Below are 27,416 nucleotides of genomic sequence, written 5' to 3'. Positions count from 1 at the left end.
CTGACTGGCTCAAACAAATTATGCCTGCTTTATTCCAAAGTTGTCTGTCTGTTATATTTTGTGACTCAAAGCATCTTGACTGTATTTTTGTAACTCAAATCTGGGTATTTTGACTGTATTTTTGTAACCCATTTCTGGACATTTTTGAGTCTGCTTCTTACTGTATGGTAGCATTCAATATATTGTGGATATTCTAATCCTGTTTTCTCGGAATTGGGAAATTCTAATCACAGTTATCTGTAATTCAGTTATGCCATTTGCTATGCCTTTTACCTTACCGTTTCACTTCTGTTTGCTGCGCCTCCACATTAGAATGCTGAATTGCTCATGCTTCCTGCTACATCTTGTAACCTAGGTCCTATCCCTGTTTACCCTTTTTCATACTGTCTCATCTGCTGCATTGACTACTCTTCATGACTGACTGGCTGCGAGGCTGCCCAGTGAGTTCCTTGTGCATTGTGCAGTCCATGCATTGCCCTCCCACTTGCAACTATGGTATTCTCCATCTCTCCTATCTACTCTAACTGCTTCTCACATTTTCCTACTCCTCACTCAAAGCATAGAAGTAAACAATTTAAGAAAGCGCTCCTGGCCTCCAATGCAGGATTGCCAATTGCTGACACCTACGTCAATGCTTCCTCCATGCTGCTATCACCAGCATCCTCTTTACTGTCTCCTCTCCTGACCTATATGTCCTCTATCCTCTCCCATTTTTCTTCCTTACCCATTTATGGTGAATCCAGGCGGTACGTTCTTTTGGCACACTTGCTAGCTTCTAGGTGCAACCTTATTGTCTACCTGAATGGCACTATCATTGTCCAAGACTCTCAGGCCAACCTACTCCTTCTTGACAGGCATCTTCCATCTCTCATTAACTTCCTGCCTTCTCCTGCCATTCCTCTGGCTGCCAGCCCTCTGGCCACTTTGCCCCCACTGACTGGTGTTCCCGCCCTTGTACACCACCTCGGAAAACCTTGAATGGTGGCAATCAGCTTTACCTAGATACCCATAATTCTCGCTCTTTTGTAACACATTCCTTTGATATCTGTCACCTCTTTGAAGATTTTGACTTCAACGTCCTCGCTCTCACTGAGACGTGGTTCAATGCCAGCTCACCTCTGCTTTTCACACTCTCCTTCCTGAGGGCTACAAGATCTTTTCCAAGCCCAGGTATAACCGGTCTAGTGGCGGAGTGGCTCTTGTATACCCTGAATGGGTCCCTGCTTCCATCATACCAACTCAATCCTACTTCTCCTTTAAATGTCTTGTCTGCAAGCTTTGTGTCTCTCCTACCCTCTTGCTTGCTCTCACAACAATCTAAAGGCCTCCTGGGCCAGTCTCCACCTTCCTCTCCAAGTTGGCTGACCTTGCCTCCTCTCACCTGACCTCTTCCTCTAAGCTAATCCTCCTTGGAGACTTCAATATTCATCTGGATTTTCCTGAAGTGGCTATGCTATTGTTTCAAAACCTATGTGACTCTCCTTCCCTCAGCATCCTTCCCTCTGGCCCAAACCATTCAGCTGGACACACATTGGAAGCACTCATCTCAGCTGACAACTCCTTCTTTAACCCAATTACTACTTCTCTCTCCTGGTCTGACCATTCTCTCCTCTTCTCCCTTCTGAAGATCCTGGGCCTTCACTAAGCCTCTGCCTACACTGCCAGTCTCCTTCTCCACCATTCACCCAATGAAACAAGTGTCAGTAGCTGCTTTTGCTACCTCCTTTACCCCCCATTCTGACTATTCACTCTAACACACGAATCAGCTCCTGCTAAGTTTCAAATCTCCTCCACCCTTGGCATCCTTGCCCCTTCAATGAGGATCCACTTGAAGCCGGCTTCCAAGTACAATAGTTGGTATGACTAAGACTTAGCCTCATTAAAACACAAGTGGAAAGTAGCAGAAAGGATGTCGCTTACCTATCACATCTCTGACAAACTGGCCTGTCGCCTGCTCCAAAGGCAATACAGACTCGCTATCCACTCCAAGAAATGGGACCATATACAATCCCGTATCTCTGGAGCCAAAAATAACATGGCTGAACTCTACAAAATCAGCAAGGAACTTGCCAATCCTACTGCAGTCTCCACTTCTCCTCCACTTCTCCTCTCCCTTCTCAGGCCCTCTGCCCGGCATTGGCCACTCATATCACAACCAAGATGAGGATATCTTTTCTCCTCTACACCTCTCCCCCCCGCCTGCTTGAATGCCTCCTCTGGCCCATCACTCTCCCTCCCCACTACTCTCTTCCTTCTCATTCACAGCACCGGATGAGATCACCAAGACAGTTTTCTCTCTGAAAATCAACTCCAACCAGGTGCTTCCCTGCTCTTCAATAATTATCGAGGACAACATTGCCTTTCTCGATCCCTCCTTGGCAGAGTCTATAGCCACACTTTTTCCACTGGTACCTACCCTTTACCCCTCAAGCACTCCCTTGTGCACCACCTCCTAAACAAAGCCATCTGCGGACCATTCATTCCCAGCTAACTACTGCCCTATCTCCAGTGCCCCCCTCCTGGGCAAACCCCTGAAGATGTTTCGCCATCTCCCAACTAATTAACCACACTGAATCTGTTGGCTGCCTTCACGACCACCAGTCTGGCTTCAGAGCAGCCCGAGACACTAAAACTGCTCAACTGAAAACCTGTGATGACTTGCTCTCAATTCTCATCTCCAACTCTCCTTCTGCCCTTATTCTCCTCTATCATCTGCCTTTGACATTGACAATAATTCCATCCTCATAAATAGGCTCAGTGACACCCTGGGCATCACGGACCGGGCACTGGATTGGTGAACTTCTCAACTTCTCAATCTCACATTTTCACTGGGCCCCTTTCTCTCCTCTACCTCACTCTCGACCTGCGGTGTCCTTCAAGGCTCTGTCCTCTCACTGTGGCTTTTCAACATATACCTTGCCTTCCCTTGCCTACTTGATCTCCACCATCTCTCCTCATTTCCAGTGTGATGATGATGACACACAGCTTTTCTTTGAACTTCTCTCCTCTTCCGCCTCTCCCTCCTCTCTAATTCCCGACAGTCTGACTGATTTTCAGACATGGTGTGCTGCTAATGATCTATGCCTTAACGCCAGTAAGACTGAGATCCTTTTCATTGTGATCCCTACTCCCTACTTCCCACCTACCCTCTGGCTGCACACCTTGAGCCCCCTCCCCACACCCAAATGTGTGGCTAAAGACCTGGGTGTCATCTTCGACTCCTCTCCCTCGTTCTCACCCCATATTGATGACCTCGCCAAGAAGGCCCACTATCAAATTCAGCTTCTCAGAGGCATTCTCCCTTTCCTCACCTTCCCCCAGAAACTCAATGTCTTCAGAGTTCTGGTTCTCTCAAGGCTTGATTATTGCAACAGTCAATGTTTAATCTGCCTCTCTCCTCACCTTTCCTTCTTCAACTAATCCAGAATAGATCTGCAAGACTTATCCCAGCCCTAAAATCTCTCCACTGGCTCCCCGTGGTTGCAAGGATCTAATTGAAGACCCTCTGCATCATCCACAAGTCTTTTTGGGGCCTGGGACCTCGATACATCAAGCTCACTCTTCCAAAACACCTCCCTGCTAGAGTCCTTCGGTCTGCTAGCTCCAACTCTCTGCATATCAGACATTTCTCCAAGTAGAGAGTGGGGGTAGCTCTCCCCCTCGACAGGAGCCTCCCTCTGGAACAGCCTCCCTGCCCCTCTCCATCTGGTCCGGATCTCCTTAAGTTCCAGGAGCTTCTCAAAACCTCCCATTTCTCCTCCTTCTTCTCTATCCCCCTTCACTGCTAGTCTCCTACTGCCTCTATGACTGGATGCTGTGGGATGTATTTACCCATGCATCCGAGCCCTACCTCAAAACTGTGCAGTACTGATATGAAAACATCATGATGGCCAGAGCTTCCCAGAAAATGCACAGGGAAATGCATGAAGAATAGGCTGCCACTCATTTTTGCCGATGTTATGGGCACAGAAGGACACTGCCTAAAACCACCATTGGACTACCCGCACAGTAGTCTGAAACCATTGGGAATGGCAATGCTGATTGCCAAATGCAACCTAGAATTGTGGGGAATTCATTATTTAAATCCCAAAAATGGGTGCAGCACCAGTACTCACCACTATCCAAAAGCCGGCGTTTTAAACCACCCTGTGTTTCTCTGAAGGCAAGCCAAAGTGCCTATTTCAAACATTGCAATATGTGCAAAATATTTACTGAACACCAGCAGACATTTGGCAGAATGGAGTGTTGTGTGCCTACAAAATCTGGGAAATGAAGAGCCCAAAACAATGCTTATAACAAAACTGCTATGGAGTCAGCAGTTTAAGTTGCACTGGATTTAAAGACACTAAAATCGAAAATGTTTAAATTGACTGAGTGACCTACTTTTGAGTATCACATAGGTTGCAATTGTTTAAATGTCATAGTTTTAAACTTAGAATCAGCCTTCTAGCTGCATATGTGAAAATGTTTAGTTTTATTTGAATGCAGGAACTGGGGGACAAAAAGTGACATTTTATCTGAAACCTGGCTTAAGGAACTGAATTCTGCCTGGCAACTACCCCCATCAGAAGGGAAACTTGAGTCACAGCTGTGTTCCCAGGCCAACCTTCCTTTTGCTGCCCACACTAAGGATATGCCATCTATCTGATAATTGAATTATCTGTGCTCTGCAGGAGAGTGAACAAAGCCCTCTTCACTCAGGCAAAGGTTTTTATTACCGCAGTCGTAAAATGTAGCTTCCTCTTGGCAGGAGCTGGGAGGGGCACTGCCTGTGAGAGCAAGCTGGCTTGGCAGAACTGGATTAACCAGAAATTCAACCTTGTGCTGAGGGTAAACCACACCCCTTTGGAGCCAGAACATAACTTTAAAAAGATGAATAACTCATAGAGCGGACATGTGAAAATTTTATAAAGGACACCATAATTCTTGTGATTTTTCTGCCCACATTTTAAGAGGTTTTTCGACCCGGTGGCATGTACAGGGGGGTGTCAGCGGAAAAGTGGATATAACTCTAAATGTATGCATGTTAAAAATCTGAAACTTCATCAGTTAATGTCCCTACTCCCTGCGCACATGTATGTAAAGTTGGGTCAATGTCAGAAATTGAAAAATCAGTTAAAAAGTGAAATATGTGCCATTTCTGAATGCAAGCTCCCAGGAAGAGCAGAGTTTGAACAGGGGATACCTCCTGTAATGCATGATGGGTGCATATGATTTTAAAACAATATGTACCTCTGCAAATATGTATTTGTTTCAAATCTAGATTTGTGTGTAAGTTGACAGGAGGAGTGGACTTTCTGCAGGCTGTAAAATGACATCACGCTGACTCACAGTTCATTCCCCAATCAAATGATAAATGGAAGTTTGACCAATTAGAAGCTGAGAGAGAGGTAGGGTCAGTGATGCTAGAACACACCCACATTCTAAACACATAAAAGCAGACAGACAGGACAGATAGGGCCCTTCCAAATCCATCTGCAGCGGGACGCTCTGCCGGAAAAATCCATACTTACCTCCATCAACCTCCAGAAAGCCAAACTAGAGACTTCAATCTATCCAGAACTAAGAGAACCAGAGAGAAAGCAGTGCTGTACCCAGAGAGAACCAGAACAGCAGAGAGAGCTGACCCAGATCACTGTGAAGTGCAGAGGCCAGACCAGACCAGACCAGACCAGAGTCCAGTCTAAAACCCTGACCAGATCCGTGATGAGGCCCATTTAATTCAAGAATATAGTGTGAGTACCCAGCAGAACTGTGTAGAACCAATCTCTGAGTTTAAATTCATCTAATTCAATCTATTTAACCTAAGTAGAACTGCCTCCTAGCTGTCACCTGTCATTTCTAGTTGCAAGCTGCACTTGTCATTTTGAGTTTTTGAAATTTGCAAACCCAAAAACGACCTTTATTAAATCGCTCATATCTCCGCGACCGTTTGGGCTAGAGACTTGCAGTAACTTTCCTCTGATAGCTTAGAATCGTAGCTTTGAATCGCACCAAGAACCGCATTCCTACCCCTTATAGTTTTACCGCAATCGCGGAACACGCATCCGCGAATTTTACCGCGATTTGCAATTTCTTCACATGTAAAAACTGCTGCTGTTTGCTTTCCATTTGCCAGAAATTCGTTTAACCTGCTAACTATCCCTGCATCATTGCTAGTGTGAGCCTGGACTAATATTAACTAGATACCACTCACCCTGAACCTCTGAAAGGGAATTAAAAGCGTTTCCAGCATATTTCTCATTCATTGCCAGCACATATCAAAGCAATTTGGGCCTGTGATTTCAAAACTCCTACCTGTTTTCTGTTGTCTAATCTTGCTGGATTGAACTGATTACATTGATTGCATTTCTGAGAACTGTGTGTTTCCTTCCATTTCCTTGCCTTGCATCAAGGGGGGGGGAGGGAATTGCCAGAGAAAAAGGATTACATTGTTTTGTTGAAATCATATTGAGTATTTCTATACTGCATTTCATTCATTCAACCTTGCATCCATTTGAACTCTATAAAGCATCTTGTACCACCTTCTTCTTTTGTTCCTATTTACCAGTGTGCTACCTTATCCATTTCATGTCAACTCATTAGTGATTATAAGAAGTGTGCTAGTGCCAGATTCTCCGTTGTTGATCTTTATCATATCAGATTAAGTGTGCTATTCAATTATTAATTTATTATAAAGTGGGATATATCTATATTTTAAATTATCAAATAAACCTTTTAAACTTGCAAAACAGAACTACTTCTTGGCTCAGTGGAGTCAGGGGGATTCCAAGAGAGGGGTGTTATATAGGGGTAGTCATCCAGAACGCATGAACTGGACCTAAAGATATATCAATAAGGGTTTTCATTCAGTATTCTAGACTAGGCGTTAACTTAGCTGTAGTGCTGAATTGAATCCTCTTACAATGCCTGTGTCTGTTATAATCCCCACTGGGGTCAGCCCATCCTTCGTCCAGTCTCCTCTTCTCACCCCTTTCAACCAGTACTTGCCTTCAGGCTCCCTTCCTGAACATCCTTCCGAGATTGGTCCACCCCCCCTGCATTATCACCCTATCCCTGGCTTCCCCTGGCACTAGCTCACCTGGGCACTCATTAGCACTTGTCCAGTCTGCTGGGCCCCTCCCTTCCAGCACTTCTCCCCTTCTCTATCCCCCTATCCCACTTGTCTTGTGGTGCCTAGAAAAACTTTATGCTGTATAGACACCAGACAAATGTTCAATAAATGCAAATAAATACAAATACTACTGAATTTTGCCCTGTTGTATCCTACCTGTTCCCATATTCTGTCTCCTCACTCCACCAATATTGGTGCAAACAAGATTTTTCTGATCTCTAGGGTAACCCCTGCTGTCTCCTTCTCAAGGGTGTATATCCACTTGCCCATCCTGCCAAAAAGGAAGACAAGCTGTATATTAAGTTGTCTCTGTCCATCGTCTGCCATGGTATACAGTGCACGTTTCTCCTCCCGTTCTGCAACAGGGGAAGTTGGGTCTGAGGATGGGGGCCTGCCCTGACCTGCGGGGCCTTCTCCACTGCCATCCTCCCATTTCCACTGCAGAGTGTCTGGGATCAGTCCCTGCTCTCTCCCCTAGTAGCCACCTTTTTATCTTTGTCTCATCCCCTCTACTACTCTTGATCTGCAATCCAGTGTTTGTCGTCCCACCTTTGTCCAGTACTGAGGTGACAGAGTCCTATTCAGACCCGTTCTGACCATCCTCTTTGTCCAGTTTAAACATTATCTTTCCAGATGGCCATCCACCTTTACCCCCTACTGACCTTTGTTCCTTATCCTGTCTCTACACCTGCTTTCTATCACCCTCTCTGCCTCCTTGAACATGGTGTCCAACTATTGCAGCATGCTCTATTCTATGCCAGCCAAATGCTTACTGTTGCTCTTCTCCTTTTGTTACCTAGTGCCACTTACCTCTGGTTTTGCTTTCCCCATACTAGCACCCCCACACTCTGGGACATGCACCATGGGTTGGTGAACCCTGCGGCCAGTGGTCAAAGTGTAAGAAAAGAAGTAGTGGAACTATGTTCCCTGCTAGCGTGCCCCGCTCCTCACAAGCCCAATTACCCTTCGCCCCTCCCACACACAATCCAAACCCCCAAACACATGTACCTGCAGTTTAAATGAATGTTCAGTGCAGTGCACTGAAAGTGCAAGTTTCAACTTCTTCCTACAGTGTTATTTTAAAACGAAACAGTTCTGGAACGGTTTCTTTTTAAAATAAAAGTGTAGGAGCTGTAAAACTTAATTTAAAAAAGTAGAGGAGCACCGCTCCCAACCGCTCCCGATCACTTCGACCACTGCCTGCAGCAGGTTTCAGTGTCAGGTACAATCCTTAGGGAGGGGTGGAGCATTAGGCAATACCGTTGCATCACTGTCCGGCTCATCCCCCTTTTCTGGCTCCTAATTTTCTCTTCATCTATAGGATATTTTGCCTTTTCTTGAATTTAGATCCTTTATATGTTGCTAGTACATATGAAAACATGCTTTCTATTATTCCACTATTGAACATTCCTTCTCCTGGCCATTCGAGGAAGCACTGTCCTGCAGTGTCCTGTACCCTCTGAAAATGGTACTTGAGTATTGTATCATGATATTTAGGTAACTTATTACACAAATGGTCCTGGGGCATGTCCATTCTGAACACCATTCCCACCCACTTCTGTACTTTGGTTGTACTACAATTTGAAGCCCCCTCCGCTCCCCCATTTAGTCCCCAAATTACCCTAATTACTCTTGTTTCCTTCTCACACTCTGCCAATTACCTCCCTTCACTCTTACCTCGTACACACCCCCACCTTCCCTTACAGATCCATACTTACTATTCCACTTTTTCTCACCATATCCACATTCAATGTCACTCTCCACAGGCCCTCCCACTCACACCTATCACAACCATAGGCCTTCGCCACAGGCCCACACACTCACTCAATATTAGTTCACCTATGGCCTTCTCCTCAGGACTGCCTCCTACCTAACATGCTTTATGTTAGTATGCACATATCTGGCCACACCCTCCGTTGGCTTTGCATCTGCCACTGCTGTGCCAAACTCAATTATTTACACACTGTCACATAAAACAACATATACTACAAAAAATAAACCGACTAAAAACCAAAAATCAAGATGACAGTTGTACCCAACTTCTATTATTGTATTGTGTGCCTTCCTTCAATAAATCAACAATTCATTAACTCCTCACCCCCCCGTCTCCAAAATGACACAACTATACAATTGCCTGCACTACACAATAATGGGGTCTGCCACCATCTATGCACACTTCTGCACTAATGCAGACGTGCGCATCACACACCCTCTCACTCTCTGAGGGGTGGAACAAACAGCTATGACTACTAAGGCTGATCATCCTCCCTACTGTATGATGTATCCTAAACACTATAAAATCATCCCCTGTCTGTGGGCATGCAATCATGATACTGCACGTTCATGCAAGGGTACACTAACGTGTCTAAGTGGTCCTTGAGTCTTCCCAGCACCAAGCCTTCCCTATCACCTGCACCTCCACCTGAGCGCCTGTGGCGATCGGGACTAGGCAGACATTTGAGAACTTGGTTCCTGCACGGCCTCCTCGTTTGAGCACTTCAAACTTTTCTGCGCTCACCTGCCCCGCACCCCTGAATGTGTGGCCAGAATACCCTCTACTTGCCGAGGGAATTTAGGAGCATATTGCAACCTCCAAATGTGTCATGGGTCCTCCAAGACAAGTAACGAATGGAACAGCAAAGTAATCCACGAAAGAGTGTACACGAAGCAGGAAGTAATGCAATTTATTTAGGCCCAGATAACAGCTTGGAAAGCATCGTTTAGACATCCCTGTAAAATGTAACTGAATAAAGTGAGCTTTACTTGCTCCTAAAGCAGGCAAATATTTTACACATAAACAACATAATTTGCATACACCAAATTTGAAACATTTTAGAACACCGTACGAGAGCTGATTGATGGGACTGCGTCAGTCCCCTATATCCAGACATACATTGAATGATCGTAATTGGTTCATGCCTTCCTCGCCCCCACTGTACTACACCACCCATCATAATGTCACAAACCTTCCCAACACCCCATAATTACATTACAGAGAATTACATGATTGTGCTGACCACTGGAACTTTATTAATCTGCCATTGGTCAGTTCTCATCGTACACACAAGACAACATGAGATTGGCAAAGGGGGAACATGCACACAGGATCTGATCAATAGGGTGCCCGCAGACTTAAGCAAGTACACAGAACACGGTTGCACCCCTGCAATACAGAAAGTTCTCCAATTGATTGGTTCTCTGTTGCTTGTTCCCTCTCCTCTCAGCCCTCTTCCCATGCTCCTTTGCCATGTGTGATCTGAAACACTGTACCCACCGTGGTTGAATTGTATTTCACTGTATTTAATTTCCAATTCCCTACAAATTCCCAGCGAGCACCCAAGTGTCTATCTTGCTGGCCTCAAAAGTTTCTTGTGGTCCAATCCCACTGCAGCCACATTCTCATGGCAACGGTCAACTTGCAAAATGTCTCCGGTACACCACCTTAAACTGAGCACTCGAGAAATCAATGTCCACTGAGTACATGGGCCCTGTAGCTGCAAAAATATTATTTTTTTTACTCACCGGAGGCATATACTCGAAAAATGACTATTGTTTTGTTCACATTTTGCTACACTACCCTTTCTACCCACTACCCCAGCCCCTTATCCCTACCCCTGCATGCCCCTCATTCGTGTGCCTCACTCTGTGCCCCTGATCCCACTCTCCCCAATGGACTTCTCCTGCTGCACATTGCACATAGCTTAGACAGCTCATTTTCAATGACGTCCTCACCTCCAGGAGTAACCCCGCCCTTTTCCCTGTTGCATTCCCCCATCACTTGCATAATTGGTAGGTGAGCCCTCCACGGCATTGCTGAATTTGCACCTTTACCGCAGGTGGGAGTACATAGTGAGCGAAGCAGGGATACAAGTTAATGGGGTGCTAACAATTGTGGGGGAAGGCTATTTGACAGCAAGGTTTCTTTAATCAACTAGTGGAGGAAACAAGGTGGAAAATAACTCTCAGTCGCAGGTTAGGTGGGGAATGTGTGCAGACCTAGCTGTTAGAGAGGAGTCATTCCTTAAAGAAGATGTTCTTGAGCTCCTTCCTGAAATATTGAAGGGAAAAAGTGCGTGTTCATGGGAAGGCGGTTTTAGAGTCGGGTGGCACAGGGACATCACTGAATTAAAAGTTATGAACCTACTCAAAAACCTCAAACCCTCTCCATGTAAAGGGGACATATGCCCACCTAAGCTCATCAAGGACTGCGCAGACGGCTTTGCACCACTCCTCACAGCTTTCATTAATGCCTCATTCAGAAGAGGTATTAACCCGGCCAGCCTCTAAGCGGCTTGGGTCCGCCCCCTCCTAAAAAAAACGACTCTCAACCCTCTACAACCAAATAACTACAGACCTATAACCACTGTCCCTTTCCTCCTTAAGTTACTGGATAAAGCCACACATAGCCAGATCCAACACTTCCTGGAAAGCCACTACATCCTAGTGACTACGCAATCTGGTTTCCGGAAAAGACACAGCACTGAAACAGCCCTGGTGGATCTAAAGAACCAGATCACCCGCATCATGGACAAAGGCAAGCCAGCCTTGCTGCTTCTCTTAGATCTATCGGCCGCTTTTGATTTGGTTGACCACAAGACTCTCACATCACACCTTACACATTCAGCTAACTTCTCCAAAGAAGCAAATCTCTGGGTCACCTCCTTCCTCGAAGGAAGAGAAATTAAAGTTTTCTCAGATATAGCTAATGCTACACCCACCACAATCCACTGCGGAGTCCCACAGGGACCTTGCACAGCACCCACGCTATACAACTTGTTCACAAAGTCTCTTTTCGACAAGCTCGCCTCACTTGGTATCACGTGTACGAATTACGCTGCCGATACACAGGTACTCCATCCTCTATCCAGCTCATACCTGGAAGACGCTGATGCGCTTCAACTGATCTATTCCACCATCCAGGCCTGGATGGCGGTCAATGGCCTCCCCCTCAATATGGACAAGACAGAAATAATGATATTAGGTCAAAAGAACACCCTAGACAAACTTGACAAACTGTACGCCAACTTTACCATTGACAACTCCATTATCCCAGTGTCCACAGCCATCAAGACACTTGGGGGTCTACTTAGACTCCACTCTATCCATGACTAGACAGGTTAGCGCTATCACTTCCTCTTCTGCCCATACCACCAAACTCATAAATGCCATAAAACCATACCTACCCAAACCTAATTGTCTATCTATAGCTAGAGCAACCATTGGAGCCAAACTAGACTATTGCAATGTCCTTCTGGCAGGCACATCCGCAATAAAGTTAAACAGGCTACAAGTCACGCAGAACAATGCTCTTTGTGTCGCCCTAAGCATCTCGAAAAGGGAGCATATCTCCCAGGCCAGACAATCAGCTCAGTGGCTCCCGCTTAAACAGCGTATCACATTCAAAAACCTCACCCTCACACATACATGCATCACTCTCTCTGCGTCATCATACCTATCTGAGACTATCACCAAATCCTCCTCCACACGGCCCACTAGGACAGAATACACCAACCAACTACACATCCCACTAATCAATAGAGCCAAAGTCGGTGGCCTAGGTTTCCCATATATTGCTGCCTAATCCTGGAACGCACTTCCCACAGACATAAGGGCAGTAAACTCACTACCTACCTTTAGAAGAAAACTCAAAAACTCACTCTTTGTCATGTGAAATGTAACTATCATGAACTATCAGTGTAAATTCTCTGTAAATTCATTGTACAATATCTCTTGCCTGTAATCTTATGTATGCCCATTTATATGTAACTAAGCTATGTATGTAACAAGCGCCAAGATGCCCAAGGGCTGTTGCACACTTTACAAATCCGAATAAATAAATAAATAAACAGGCAGGAAAAAAAACTGTTCTTTTTATTTTATTGCTGCCCCGTGGCGTTCAAATCTGCAGATGTTCTGTCTTCTGGTGGATGCTGAACTTGCCAGTGAGGAAGCTTGGGGATTTGTCGACCTTACAGATGAACATTTGATATCTGGTCTTCAGGGCAGTAGACAATAAGACATGTTATTGCTAAAACTTTACACATGGACAGAGTGGCCGGCGTCTAGTGCCACGATGTGGAGACAGTGGTGAGGTGTACTTAATTGGCTTTTATCTACATTAGCCAAAAATATCTGTGGGGGGGCTTCTTACCAAGACACCGGATATTATTTCGGAACAAAGGGAAAACGATATGTTTCACGATATTACAAGTCACACTAAAACGTATTTCTTTCCAGGATCCCACACAGTGAAAATCGCATAAATACACAACGAAACTGTTACATTTTCGATCAGATACGGGAAAAAGAATAGCGTGATTTTCAAAAAACGATCAAACTCTACTTTCTCTTTCAGTGTCAATTATGTATACATAAGCCCTAATTAGGATTCATTATCCATCGCTGCTTTAGTTAAATGTGTCAATATCTAAGAAATACAAATAATATATGATTTCAAAAGCACATGTGTTTTAATTTCCCTTTCACATATATGAAGAGTGCCTTCGAAGATACTGGGTCAAGTGGATTGTTTTTACTTTATAGTCTGTTGGCATTTGGAACATCTGTTAACCTGACTATGAATAATTTATTTGCAAAAACTCTGGCATGCTTTCACTTGTCACACTAATTCTTCTGCCAAGAGTTCTATTTAATGGCTAGTGCCAAAAAGCCTCAAATCATGAGAATGAAATACCCCTCGCAACAAGCAGCATAAAACAGAGAGAGTTATGAACTGACTTGCACGCGAGTGAAGATCCCATGAATTTGCTAGGCGATATTTTGTACCCGAGTAAAAATATAATTGAAGAATGAAAAACTGCAATTTTACAAGCATCGAGATACACAGGGGCTTGCTTCACAGTGCTGCTCCATCTTACCCTTATTGAGGAAATGTCCAAGAAAGCAAAGAAACATATAGAGCAAAGAATCAATAAGCTAATGGAACACCAACAGTGCTGTGTGCAAATTGTTTCAATCTTATATATTTTAAGGAACCTTTTAGCATCAAAGGGAAACACAGCAGACATAACAAGGATACTACCTGAATGTTTGTGTGATTTTTAAAATTGCTACAAATAATGTCATGGTTTGATGGGAAGATGCACATTAGGGTTTCCTGCATGTAGTCTCTGTTCAGACCTCTGCGAAGCATTGACACATTTCTCACAAAGTCTGTGTGAAAGAAAGGGCACGTATTTAAACCAAACACACCAGCACACTTTTTCTGACGCAGCATTGAAGTAGGCATGCGGCCCAAAACAACTAAATCCTATAAACGTGCAGGACAGGATTGCAAACACTTCTGCATTAGACTGAGTCCAGGTACAATACTTGTTTCACCGTCATGGGTCATTGCCCAGGTATTAGACTGCCATCCTGTCTAGCCATGATGCGCACATGCACGCTGACATGCAGCAACAAAAGAGCTCTTTAATGTGTCCATAAATCATACTGAACGCAAGCACTTGTAGCCAGATTACGGCAACTGCTGAATGCATACGACTGCACTCGGATTCATCCATTGCTGTGCAGCCTGCCTTCCCATGCTGAAAGCATGCTACCGTCTGCCTGTGCAGCCATTCTGGGCTCACAGTATCCGTGTCTAGTTGTGCTGGGTACACAACAACTGAACACAAGCATGGCAAGTTATCAAGCTCGACATGCCAAAGCGAGATCACTGTCTATACAGTTGGGCTTGCCTTTCTGATGGCAAGCATCATCACTTGGGCCAGTGCAAGAATTTCAAGGCCATGGGATCCTCACTCCTTGACACCCATATGGAATTTGTGGTGGGATAGATTGCACAGTATATTTACTACTATCTAAGAATGTGATGCTTCTACATTATTGTGCAGGTTAAGATGTTCACATAATAATCAAGTGCTCACTCATACGTATAAGAGTTATAAGGTTGTGGAGCGAGTGCTGTCTGTCTTCATCAGCTGGCAGGTAAATGTGGATTACAATTGTTTCACATGAGGCAAGTAAACTGGCAGCAAATGAATCGATCATTGCGTATGAAGTTTGGCCCCCAGCAGCACCCCTTTCAGCAAAATGGATGAGGGAGATGGGCAGCTGATATAAGGGAGCCACTCCGCTAGACTGCAATGACACAAGCTAGTCGAACCAGGCCTGGCTCCACTTTGGTTACATCCCTAAATGAACTGCAGGCATATTTGTTGGAGGATTTGAGAGAGGAGAATAGATGGAGAATGCAGTCAACATACTAGAGGTTCTTAAGTCAATGGGCCTCATTCCAACTGTGGCGGCCACGGAATGAACGGTGTCGGTAAGGGACCGGCACTGTTCATTCCGGGCCACCACATTCCGAGTTCTGCAGCGACTCCCGCTCTTTACGCCTGGCCAGATCAGACGTGCAGAGCGGGACCCGCTAGCACTACAGGATGCTAACAACGGGCCCATCATTAACAGGCCTGTTGTTAGCATCCTCCCCATTCCCATTGGGGCTCAAATGGGAATGGGGACGTAGCGGGTCTGGGTCCCACGAAAGGGGTTTACTGGGCCCTCCAAGGTCGGAATGGCCCAGTAAATCCCCTTTTGCAGGACGCGGACCCAGACCCGGACCCAAGTTTGGGGGTAGCCATGCCGCTAAAAACGGCCTGGCTACCTCCAAACTCTTAATGAGGCCCAATGTGTTATAACGCATATCTACCGGCACAACACCCACAATTTGGACTCCAATGCACAGAACATCTTGGAATTAATTATATACAAAGGGATATTCCAGGGGCACAAACCCTCAAAGAGGGTCATATCCAGAAATGAGCATGGAAGGCTCTTAGGGCATAATTCACAGAGCGTTTCCATTGGGGTGTCGCCATTATATAACACTTCTGTGAATTAGGCCCTAAGTGTGGTAAATTAAACCCCCCCTCACAAGTATATGAGGGAGTCAGCAGATGAAGCATGCACAAGAGAGGAAAACAGAATCAAATTTTGGAGGGTGACATGTCACTACATCATTTCAACAGAAGAATTGCTAGCCAGTGGAATTTTAGGTCGATAGTCAGACCCAAAATATTGTGAAGTGGTGATAGCTATGCATGCACTTTTTATTATTAGCGCAGTGGCCTCTATGAATGTGTTGGGTTGCAACCAGTTCTGACAGCTCCAACGCTAACTCCATTTCAAGGCACAACGCACATAGTGGCTGATGCATTCTTCCTTTCCGGAGTAGGCCCTGAAGAGATATTAACCATGTCCCTGGTCAACTTAGCAGTGCAGATTCTGCATGAGTGGGACCGTTCACGGAGAAACAGAAACCCGTAGAATTTCCAGTGGTTTCACTCAGGTCGAACTTTGCAGGTTTGTCCAGACATTTGTGATAGGAATTTCCGCTGGATTTGAACTCCCGTTACACAAAGATAGGTAAACAGAAACCTTGGAAAGTATATGTTTTGCGGTTGAAGAGGCAGGAATTGACTAGGCTTGTCAAGGAAGGTATTTGAAGGAGAATTAGGTTGGAGTACATTTAAATCGATAATAGACCCTTTGTAGGGTTAGGTTGTATTTTTTGGGGACGATTGATCGCACATGATTTGTGAGTGGGAGGTTGAATTGTGAGTGGAGGGGCAGTAGAAAACACTTACATTTGAGAATTGTGGGTGGAGAGTACAACCAGCTAGAACTTTGTAGGTGTAGGACAATTCCAAAGGACTGAGAACTTCAAATTCAATACTAAAATAATAAACAATTAAACTGCCGAGTACCATGTCCATTGAAAAATACTGTACATACAAATACAAATCACACCTGACTCACAGTCTAAGTGAGGCAGAACATTGTCACAGCAATCAAAAGAAAACTTTGCAAACAAAGAAAGAACCTTTGCTTTTATAATACCTCTTGGGGATAAAGTCTGTAAGGGCTACATTTTACTGATCAACAAAAAGTATATAGTCACATAAACACCATTTATGGAGAGGTCTGTTCAAAAATTTGTAGCAGGATAATCTAGAAACAATGATAATAAAACAATGATGATAGCCTGATAATAGTCCGGGCTCTGCTAAAAATAGCTTTGCAGATAGTAAAGGGATGACGTCTTCACGTTACATAACCTGGAGAAGTCATAAAGAAAACTAAATGAAAAAATAAGCGGTATCAAGTAAGTAAAGGGGAAAATTAAAGAAAAAAAAAAGTGGTCAAGAAAACACAGAAAAAGGAGAAAATATTAGATATTAAATCCACCAAAAGTCTCTTTATATGAGGAATTATCATCAATATTATTAACAAAAGCTATAAGACACTACATTTATTTTACAATAGTTGTATGCGCTTCATGGCAGAGATAGGTGGCAACAGTGATTTGCTAGCGTCAGAACCCCTGAGTATAAAACGAAAGGTGAGGGAATTCAACTGGGGAGCACAGTGTGATAAGCTAGCCCACTGCCCCTTATTGAGGGAATACCAATTTACAATTCGACGATGTGATACACTACCTGGCTAGCTGCAGCACTCACCTAGTCCTTTCTATCGACAGTTGTTTTCCACTGTAGGATAAATCAGCTAGGTACCTTGGATGTATGGGGCCCCAGAAAGGGAGTCCCCAGAAAGGATTGAATGAGTCATCACTGTAAAATACAGGATGCCTTGGAGAACTGGAGACATCTTTTTGTTAGGCTACGAGGGTACACGTTTAATTAGGAAGAAGCACTTTGGCCATCTTAAGGAGCCCCTCTGCTTGGTTTCTGACGAGACGAACCTCAGAGGGTCTTCCTGGTGCAGTCAATTTTATAAGAGCATGCCACTCTCTTCTAGGAGAAACGTTACTGTGAGGGTGACTCATAATTTTGATCTGTTAGCTATGATAGTTCAAACCTCCTGATTAATGCACCAGCACTTTAAGCTAACACGATCAATATTTATTCATATTATTTCTGTGAGCATATTTTATGTGATGTTGGAAATATAAATATACATGAATACATGAAGTTGGAATATTCAACTACGTATATGGATTTTGGATATGTGTCCTTTGGTATATGTATCTTTTATGGAATGTGTTCTGTACCATGTTTAAATATTATGTCTAAAGGTTTTTGATAAACCAATATATCAAATCAAAATAAACGTTTGTGCCTTATAAGCACCTACACATTAGTAAATGTTGGAAAATGTTTGTTCTTTGCAGCTGCCATTTAAAGAGGCAACCCAGCTGGTTAGCCTCTGTGCTACACCATTAAGCAAGGTGCTCAAATGGATGTACCTGTGGGAATTAGAAAAAGAACTGTTGATGCACAAACAAGGCAACTGGTTTTAAATCTGTTCTCAGGCTTCCTAAAAATATGGGTTAAAATTAAGGTAACGCATTTTAAACAGCATCTGCATTAACAAAGTATAGACCATTTCACCAGGAGAATGCTAATAATGACTTCATTGTCCCCCTGTATTATCTCTCACGTGGCGAGGCAGTCAGTGCAGGACACTCTCTGTGTAGCAGTCTGGCTTGTCCTTTAACTGTGGAGGCAGCGTTTGGACAATGAAACACCTCTTGCACCCGCTTGATTTTGGAACTGCTGAATTGTAGAACGTTTGACCGGCTCTTCTAGCAGTTTTTCTTGCCCAGTCCCGTTTTTCATTCACTGGCCACTCATTTACTGGTCTGGATTGAACCTGTTTCCCATAATCATCGGAAAACACCATGCCCAGTGTTGTTCTCCAAATAACAATTGAGGTTATTGGTGCCTGCGAGTTGTCTTAGATGAACATCTACGGAGGTTCCAGCCCTGATATGTTTTCTTCTGCTGAACTTTGTTTCGTGCGGTGAGTGCATGCTTTAGTGCCTTTGAGCTGACCCAGTGACATATTCAAGTGACAACAGAACCCTTTTAATCAGTTAGTGTGGGCCACTGAGCCTTTGAGCCGATTGAGGTGCTATACATCTTGATGATCTTTGATTAAGGTTTTATTAAGGTTTTATAAAATTCCTACTTTTATGGTTTTTTGCTCTGTACATTTTACAGCATTTTAAACTGTGATTTTCCAGTGTTTCTAGTAAATTAATCATGTATTTTATACTAATGAAAACGTTTGTAACTTCGTGTAACCACCACATTGTCCGGAGAAAATTAAAATGTATTCACTTAAGAGCGGCGATAAGCTGAACCAAAGCATTGACTTGGGAAGTAAGGGGGGTAAAGCAGCTACCAGAAAGTGAAGATATGGCATTGCCGCTACCTCTGATTTCACTTGTAGTGGCATTGTTGCCTATTTCCCCCACAGACACTGCACTGCTAAATGACCTTGCTTAAACAACTATGTTGACCATGAGTCAGCCCAAGACTTAGCTAATGGCAATGGCGATTGCCCTCTGACACCAGCAATAGAGGGTGCTGCTGATACGCATTGCATTTCCTTTTCTCCTGGAACCCAACAAACTATTGACACAAACCTTTCACAGTCTCCGCCGTTATTTACTACACAATCTACAGGGTATAAAAATATGATACCATCTTTAGACCTCTCTCTGCGAGGCTCACATCAGGACATGCATGGTTCATCCCTACTACACCCCAATACTCGGGCGCCAGCTCTCCACACCCTAAATTTCAACCCTCTGCCAGATGGCTAATTCTTATGACCGAATTTTGGAAGAACTTTGTGAACAACGTTCCCTCCTAAACGTACTGTCATCTAAAATGGCTTTTTGGAGGGATTTATTTATGGGAAAGTTCAATGTCCGAGAGATCCTTCACAAGATCAGAGGCCTGATTCAGAGTGGCCCTTGTGGGAAATCAATAGTTTGAAGCCCTCGATGATCATCTCTCAAAAAATGTAAAGTTAACGCAACAATCGGTCATGTGAAACCTCAGACAGCAGACATGGAAACTAATACAGTTGTTAGTGTAACCTCCATGCAAGCCACTTTTTAATGGCTTGTTTGTGGAAACCACTTTTCTCTTGGAAATCAAGCACAGGTTGTGTTTGGTGTGCCACTCTCATGCCAACAGGAAAGTGTGGCAGTTGAATGAAGTGCTTAAATTTCATTTGTCTAAAATGTACAGTAATGTACACAAGAATGTTTTTTATATTTGGCTCCTGTGCTGTTTTATTTGAGAAATCAGCCAGAGAAAGACCACCACCTCAGTTCTGTTGGGTGTCCTGACCCACGTTTGGACTATTCAGCTGCAACATTTGGTGCTGTGGGCTTAGAAAATCCAAGATGGCGGAAAAACCCACAGTTGCGCCAGAATCCGGGAAAACCGCGCAGTTTGTGCGCACACCAAAATTGTTGCCTAACCTGCCACCCACCAGTGCAAGCATGATGGGCCAGGAGTGCCATGAGTGAAATGTGTGCCAAAGGAAAAACAGCAGTGCCTATTAGCTTAAAAGCGCTTTAAAATCACCTTTGTTTCCCTGAATGCAAACTAAAAATGCCTATTTTAAACATCACAAGATATTAAAAAATCTCAATGAACACCAGCAGACATTTGGCAGAATGTATTCTTGTGTGCATACAAAATCTGGAAAGATGAAGAGCCCAAAACAATGTTTATAACAAAACTGGCTGAGCTGTGGATGTCAGCAGCTTAAGTTAAATGGACAGAAAGCCACTAAAATCGAAATATTTAAAATAAATGAGTGACCTACTTTTGAGTGTAACCTATGTTGCAACTGTTAAATGTCATAGTTTTGAACTTAGAATCAGCATTCTAGCTGCAGGTGCAAACATTGTGAGTTTGATTTGAATGAAGAAAAACTGGGAACAAAAGTGACATTTAGCTGAAGCCTGGCTTAATGAAACTGGATTCTGCCTGGCAACTACCCCCGACAGGAGAGGGAATTCAGCAGCTGTGTTCCCAGGCCTGGCTGCATCCTGCTGCCCCTGCCAAAAGGAGGTGACACCTCTCTGATTGAATTAGGGGAGTGGCACCTGGGGACTACAGGAAACTAAACAAAGCACTGTCCCTGGGCTCAGGCAAATGTTATATTAGGGAGGTCGTAAATGGCTTCCTCTTGGAAGGAGAAGTGGGAGGGGCAGTACCTGTGAGAGCAAGCTGAGCTTGGGGGAAGTGGATAAACCAGAAATTCCACCATGTGCTTTGGAAAACCACACCCCTTTGGGGCCAAAGCATGATTTTAAACGGATGGATAATTCATGGTGTGGACTTGTAAAAAATATATAAATAACATCATCATTCTTGTGATTTTTCTGTGCACATTTTAAGAGGTGTTAGGACCCTGTGGTATGTTCTTGGAGATAGTAGCGGGAAAAAAGGCTGTTACTCCAAATGTATGCATGTTAAAAATCTGACACTTTATCATCTGAAACCCATATCCCTGGTGCACATTTGTGTAAAATCTGGAAAGGTTTAGAGGTCGTTATCTGGATGAAAAGGGGAGAATTCCGTCATAAGTGGACACAACATCGTACAAAGACAGGGATCGGATGGTTTGGTACTACTGAAAATATGTTAACTGGACCTATAATATTAGAAAAATGGTACATAGATAAATATGTGTTTGGATCAGAAATAGATTTGTGTGCAATTTGACAAGGGGAGGATCCTCTGTCCATAAACCTACCTCATCACTCTGACTCACAACCCAGTTCCCCCAATCAAGGAAGAGAGGAGGAACTGGCCAATGATAAGTTGAGCGGGTTGGGCATGCAGAATGAGCCGACCCACCCACTTTCTAAACACATAAAAAGAGCCACTCGAACCCAGGTAGGGATATTCACTTTCCACTTTCCTGCGGGACGCTTTGCCGGGAGACTCCAGACTTCAAATCCAGAACTCCAGGGATCCAGAACTTTACTTCAGAACTTGTAGCAGAGAGGCTAACCCACAAGCTGAGTTCTCTTCAGCAGGCCTCAAAAATCATTTGCAAACTATTCAACCGCCGGGCTGTGCGGTTTGCTGCTTGCTAAGAATCCACTTGATCCAGACCCGCAGAACCAGAGACCGCTGTATCCGGAACCGCTATCAGAACCGATAACAGAACTGGAGACCCAGAGACCAGATCGCTGTGAAGAACCGCTAGCAGAAGTCCAGCCAATCCTGACCCGATCGGTGACGAAGTTACATCCTGTCCAAAATCTAGTGTGAGTACCTAGCTAGCACTGTGCCAATAGTTTAAAATAATCTAATCCAAACTATTTTAGCCTATTAGAACTGCCTCTTAGAATCGTGTCATTCTGTCATTTTCAAAACTGAAAACTGTCATCTGTCATTCTGAGCTTTAAATTTCGAATCCAAAAAACTACCTTTACGAAATCGGCCGTATCGGTACCGTTTGTGCTAGGAGCAAGTTTTAACTGTCATCTTAAAGCTAATATTCTAATCTTTCCAACGAGCCTAGAACCGACTTCCTACTCCTCATACTCCCTCCGCAATTGCGCTCAACGTACGTGACTAAATTTGCTGCGATTTGACATTTTGCTTAATTTCAGCCACGTGTAAAAAGATTTGTCCTTGCTTTCCTTTGCTGAAATTCGTTTGCAACCTGACAATCATTCATAGAGCATTTCTAAAGTGATCCTGAACTAATACAAAGTATCTGTCACCCACCCTGTACCTCTAGAGGGAATTAAAATCATTTTAGCATATTTCTCACTTCTTTGCATACCGCATCAAAGTATATTCCCTGTGTTTAAAACTCCTACCTGTTTTCCTCTAAGCTTGCTAGGGGGGAACTGAATTATATTTGATTGCATTCCTGAGAACTGTGTGCTTCCTCCCATCTCTTTACCTTGCATAGGGGGGGTGAATTGTCAAAGAAAAGTGATTACTTTGTCTATTGTTGAAGTCATATCAAGTTTATTTTCTGTACTGCATCTTCATTCATCATTGCATTGTCCTTGAAGCCATAAAAGCATTCTCAGATACTTTATCCTCTCTATATCACTTCTAAGCCATTAAAAAGAGGGTACCACTGTAACATTATCCATTGTTGATCACTATCATCCTCACAAGTGTGCTATCAAATATTAATTTACTATAAAAGTGTGATAGATATATATTGTTTAATTTTCAAATAAACCTTTTAATTTGCAAAACAAACCTACTTCTTGGCTCAGTGGGGTCAGGGGGATTCTAAGAGAGGGGTGTTATATAAGGGTTGTCATCCAGAGTAAACGAACTGGACATAAAAATATATCAATAAGGGTTTCCCTCAGCATCCCAGACTAGGCATTGACTTAGCTGTAGTGTTGAATTGAAGTCGCTTACAAAGTGGGGGCCCGTAGCCAGAGATTCTGGATTAGAATGACCACTTGTGCAGCTTAATACAGTGTGCCAACTGACCGGATACATACATCTGGTTAGATCACCACGCTGTTTTACACTGTGAAAGCACTCCTCAAAGGAACGCTCCAAGGAAACGGTCTGTTTTGCAAAATAAAATACAAACTTCTGTAACTCAGGAAGGAACTCAAATTCCAGAATGAGGACACTGGTAGACATCAAAATAGCCAGAGAGCACTTCTTACATAAGCTATTTGTGAGAAGTGAATGGACTGAGCAGGGCCAGGATGCGTGGTTGCAGGCGATCACACAACAGTTCACTGCAACAGGGTCCCTTACATGTGGCCTTGAGCGAACTATACATGGCTGCTAAAGCTAAAGATGAACACAAAAAGATGGTTAGGATAGCGGCATATTTGTATCTATATATGGGAGCCATGCAGGACAAATGTGCTGAAGGCCAAGATCTGGCAAGTAGGCAAGTGTTGGCATTAGAGAAGGCCCAATCTGACCTGGTCTCTTCTGAGCAGAGGCAGCAGAGGAGCCAGGAGTCAGAAAATGGTAGTAGGCAGTATATCAATAAAATAAAAGAGGACATGGATATAATGCAACAGGAAAAGACAGACCAGGATACCAGGATTCTGGCTTTGCAGAAGGAGCACCAAGACAGTTTGGACTCCTTACTGCAGAGCCAGAAAAATCTGGAGCAACAGATCAATTTCAACAGGGCATGCACAGAGCAGGTAGCCACCCTGCAAATCCAACTAGACAGAGAGAAAGAGGAAAGCAATAAATTGATTTTGAAAGACCCGGATACCCAGGCAGAGTTTGATGAAGAACGCCAGAAAGCTGGTGCCTTTCAAAGGCAGAGGGACGACCTGGCACCACAAATGCAGGCTCTTGGTCAGGAAAGGGATACCTTAGGCCAGGAAGTCTGCCATTTAAAAAGAAAAATTGAAGTAAAATCAATTGGCCCTCCAGGGGCTGGGTGACCTCCAAAAAGAGCATCAGGGCTTGCTAGATCAAACTAGGAGGGTGGAGGAGGCTCTGGCAAGAAAGGAGCAGGCCAGCAGGGATGGGACTCAGGAGGTAACCCTCCTGCAGCAGAGACTGGCCCAGTACTCCAGGACCAATCAGGAGGCACAGAGAGAAATTGAGGCTCTCTGTCAGCACAATGACAGGCTCCAGCAACAGGTAGCCATGCAGGAGAGACTGATAGAGTCTAGTAAGGCCTTAACTGAGGAACTGAAAGCGCAGGCTCTTGCATTGCAACAGGGAGGAGGGGCTGACAGAGATGAAGTTCTCTGGGAAAGGGAAACAGCTGAGCATAACATCAGAAGCCCTAGTACCAGAGGCCTTCATCTCTCTCAGTCCCTGGACTCTGCCACCCCCAGGTCCCCTGGCGCACATGAGCACAGGGCCACAGGAATGGCAGATTACTATCCAGCCAAAAGTATGGGGCTCATAGGCCAGTACCACCCAGGAATGGATAGGCGGGCACCCGGGTATGGGCACCTAAGTACAGTTCAATTTAGTGGGGAACCCCAGGAAATTAGGCCCCCTAAGGGCATCCTAAAAACCTCTGCCCAGTTAGGTCACTGGGGGGTACCCATCAAATCCTGGTAGCAAGGAGGGATCTGAAGACTCCTCTGAGCATCACAGGACACAGGAGACCAGGTCCCCACATTCTGCCAGCTATTCCCAGGCTCGCAGAATCCGGTAAAACCTGGAAGATCAGACGGGCACCTCTGGGAGCAGTGCTTCTGAATCAGAGGATGAATGGACCAGGGTTACACGAACCAAAAAGGCCAATAAGGTGAAAAGGGCCTTGCTTAAGGAACCCTTAAAACAGATTAAGGCAATCAGGAGTGTCATCACGCCTTATCATAAGAACGCCAAGTATTCTGTTTGGGAACACTTGGAGCTCTATGAGCAAATCATGGAGACTTTCCATTTGAAGGACAGCAGTAGCTGCATCCAGTACGTCAAATGGACATTCTCCCCTGAATACTCCAGTTTCTTTGCGGGGCTGGAGGACCAAAACCATTCAAGATGGTCCACATATAGGGCGGCCATCTTGAAACATTTTTTTGTACATAGAAATCCCCAAGAGGCTCGCAAGGCAGCCTACAATTTGCAATGTGGGGAGGATCAGGCCCCACAAGAATTTGTGCAAGAATTGAAGCGTGCCTTTGCGCAGACCACCAGACGGGTGCGCAGGGACAGCAGAGAATTCATCAACACATTTTTCCATGCTCTTCCCAAGTACAAAATGACCCAGCTTGTGAGAGATTTTCACGAGAAAAGATCTTTAGACTGGGTCATTGAGCAAGCCACCCGGATATATGAGGTGCAGAAGCCCATAGAAAATAAAAGTAACGCGCAGAAAAACCCCAAAACCAACATCACCCCTGCTGCTGCCAAGGTGGCGGAGGTAAAGGTTGCCCCCGTTTTAGATTTGGAGATGGGGGGGCCTAAAAACCTGCCTGTGCAGAATAACTCTAACACCAGAAGACCCTCGGGCCAGTCACAGTCAGGGAAACCGACCCATCCTGGGTTATGTGTGGACTCCTCCAGCCCAAGGGGGGGGATCCAGTCAAGCATCTAACCCAGAGAACTTCCCTCCAAACTTCCCACAGGAGGGCAGACATTCACCAAACCCTGTACCAAACTTTTTCCCCAGATATCCACAAGGTTTCCAGCCCCAAACTCATCCATCCTTCTTTCCCCAATTCCCTGATTCCAGACCACTTAATCCGGGAGAGGGGAGGCCAAGGGTGGAGGGGTACCCAAATCTTCCCAACCCGGGGTATTACCAGAGAAGGAATAGCTACCCTTCCCGGGATCAGCCCAGGGGAGAAAATAGAGCCCTGTATCAGCCTGAGCGGGTTTCCCAGTTAGAGCGCCAGGTTCAGAACATGGCACAGGATTTGGGCCGCATGCTGAGGGCCCAACAGAACGCTCAGATGGGAATGCCGGCACAGAATGCCCCAAACTCTGGACCTAGTGCTCCAGAACAATGATGGTGGCAGCACCCCGATAACCCACCGGTTCCCAGGGAGGGGGCACAAGGGGAAGAGGGGTGTAAAGCCTTGGAGGAAGCTTCCTTCCCAACTTGTAAACAGCCCCTGGAAAACCAGGAACCGGAAACAAAATCTCCTACCCCTGAAAGTCTGACACCCAAGGAGCAGAGAGCAGGTAGGAGAAACAAAGGACCCAAACAGACCCACTGTGTGGAGGAGGTACAGGTCTTCCAATTTGAGGGAGAGGGATCCTCAGAGGATGCTGGGAAAAGGATCTTCTCCTTCAGAGATGGGGGAACTACTCCCAAGGAAAAATGGGTCCCAAGAGATTCCAATCCAGACTGGGTGGATTTGGGGATTGAGCTGTCGCCGCCCATCATCCTATCCCAGAACCAACAAAACCAAACTTCCCTGGTTCAAACCCATCCTGGTGACTGCCTCCAAAAATGCTGGGGCAGCCCAGAACCTGAACCAGGGGAACCTAAAACCGAATCAACAGACTGGGTAGATATGGGGATTGAGCTGTCGCCGCCCATCATTCTATCCCAGAACCAACAATACCAAAATCCCAGATGACTGCCTCCAAAAAGGGGGGGGTGGCCAAGAACCCGAAACCATTTCCAGTTTCCAACTTTTTCTTTCAGATTCCCCAGGCTCTTCACAGAATTCTGCCCAAATCTCTTCTCTCGCCATGTCCAAAACCAGAAAGTTAGCCCACCAGTTGTCCAAAAATGTGCATTATCTGTGCCCCCTTGAGGAGATGGAGGGAAGATACTATGCCCCGGTACAAGTACAGGGGCAGGGTACAATTTTGGCACTGGTGGACACTGGATCCCAAGCTACCCTTCTGTCCAAAAGGGCCTTTGATGAACTAAATGCAGGAAGGGGGGAGAATTACAGAATTTCTCTCACCTCTCTTCCTGAACAACTGCAGAACTTTGACGAGAAGGAAATTCCCGTCGAGGGGACTGCAGACTTGGACATTAAAATTGGGCAACACAAGGTGAAACACCCGGTCATAGTAGTAACTCCAGAGGGCACCACTTGTTTACTAGGGAATGACCTCCT

This window comes from Ambystoma mexicanum, chromosome 1p, assembly GCF_040938575.1.
Source record: "Ambystoma mexicanum isolate Mex_15411 chromosome 1p, UKY_AmexF1_1, whole genome shotgun sequence".
NCBI classification, from domain to species: Eukaryota; Metazoa; Chordata; class Amphibia; order Caudata; family Ambystomatidae; genus Ambystoma; species Ambystoma mexicanum.
This window is presented reverse-complemented; position numbering follows the sequence as displayed.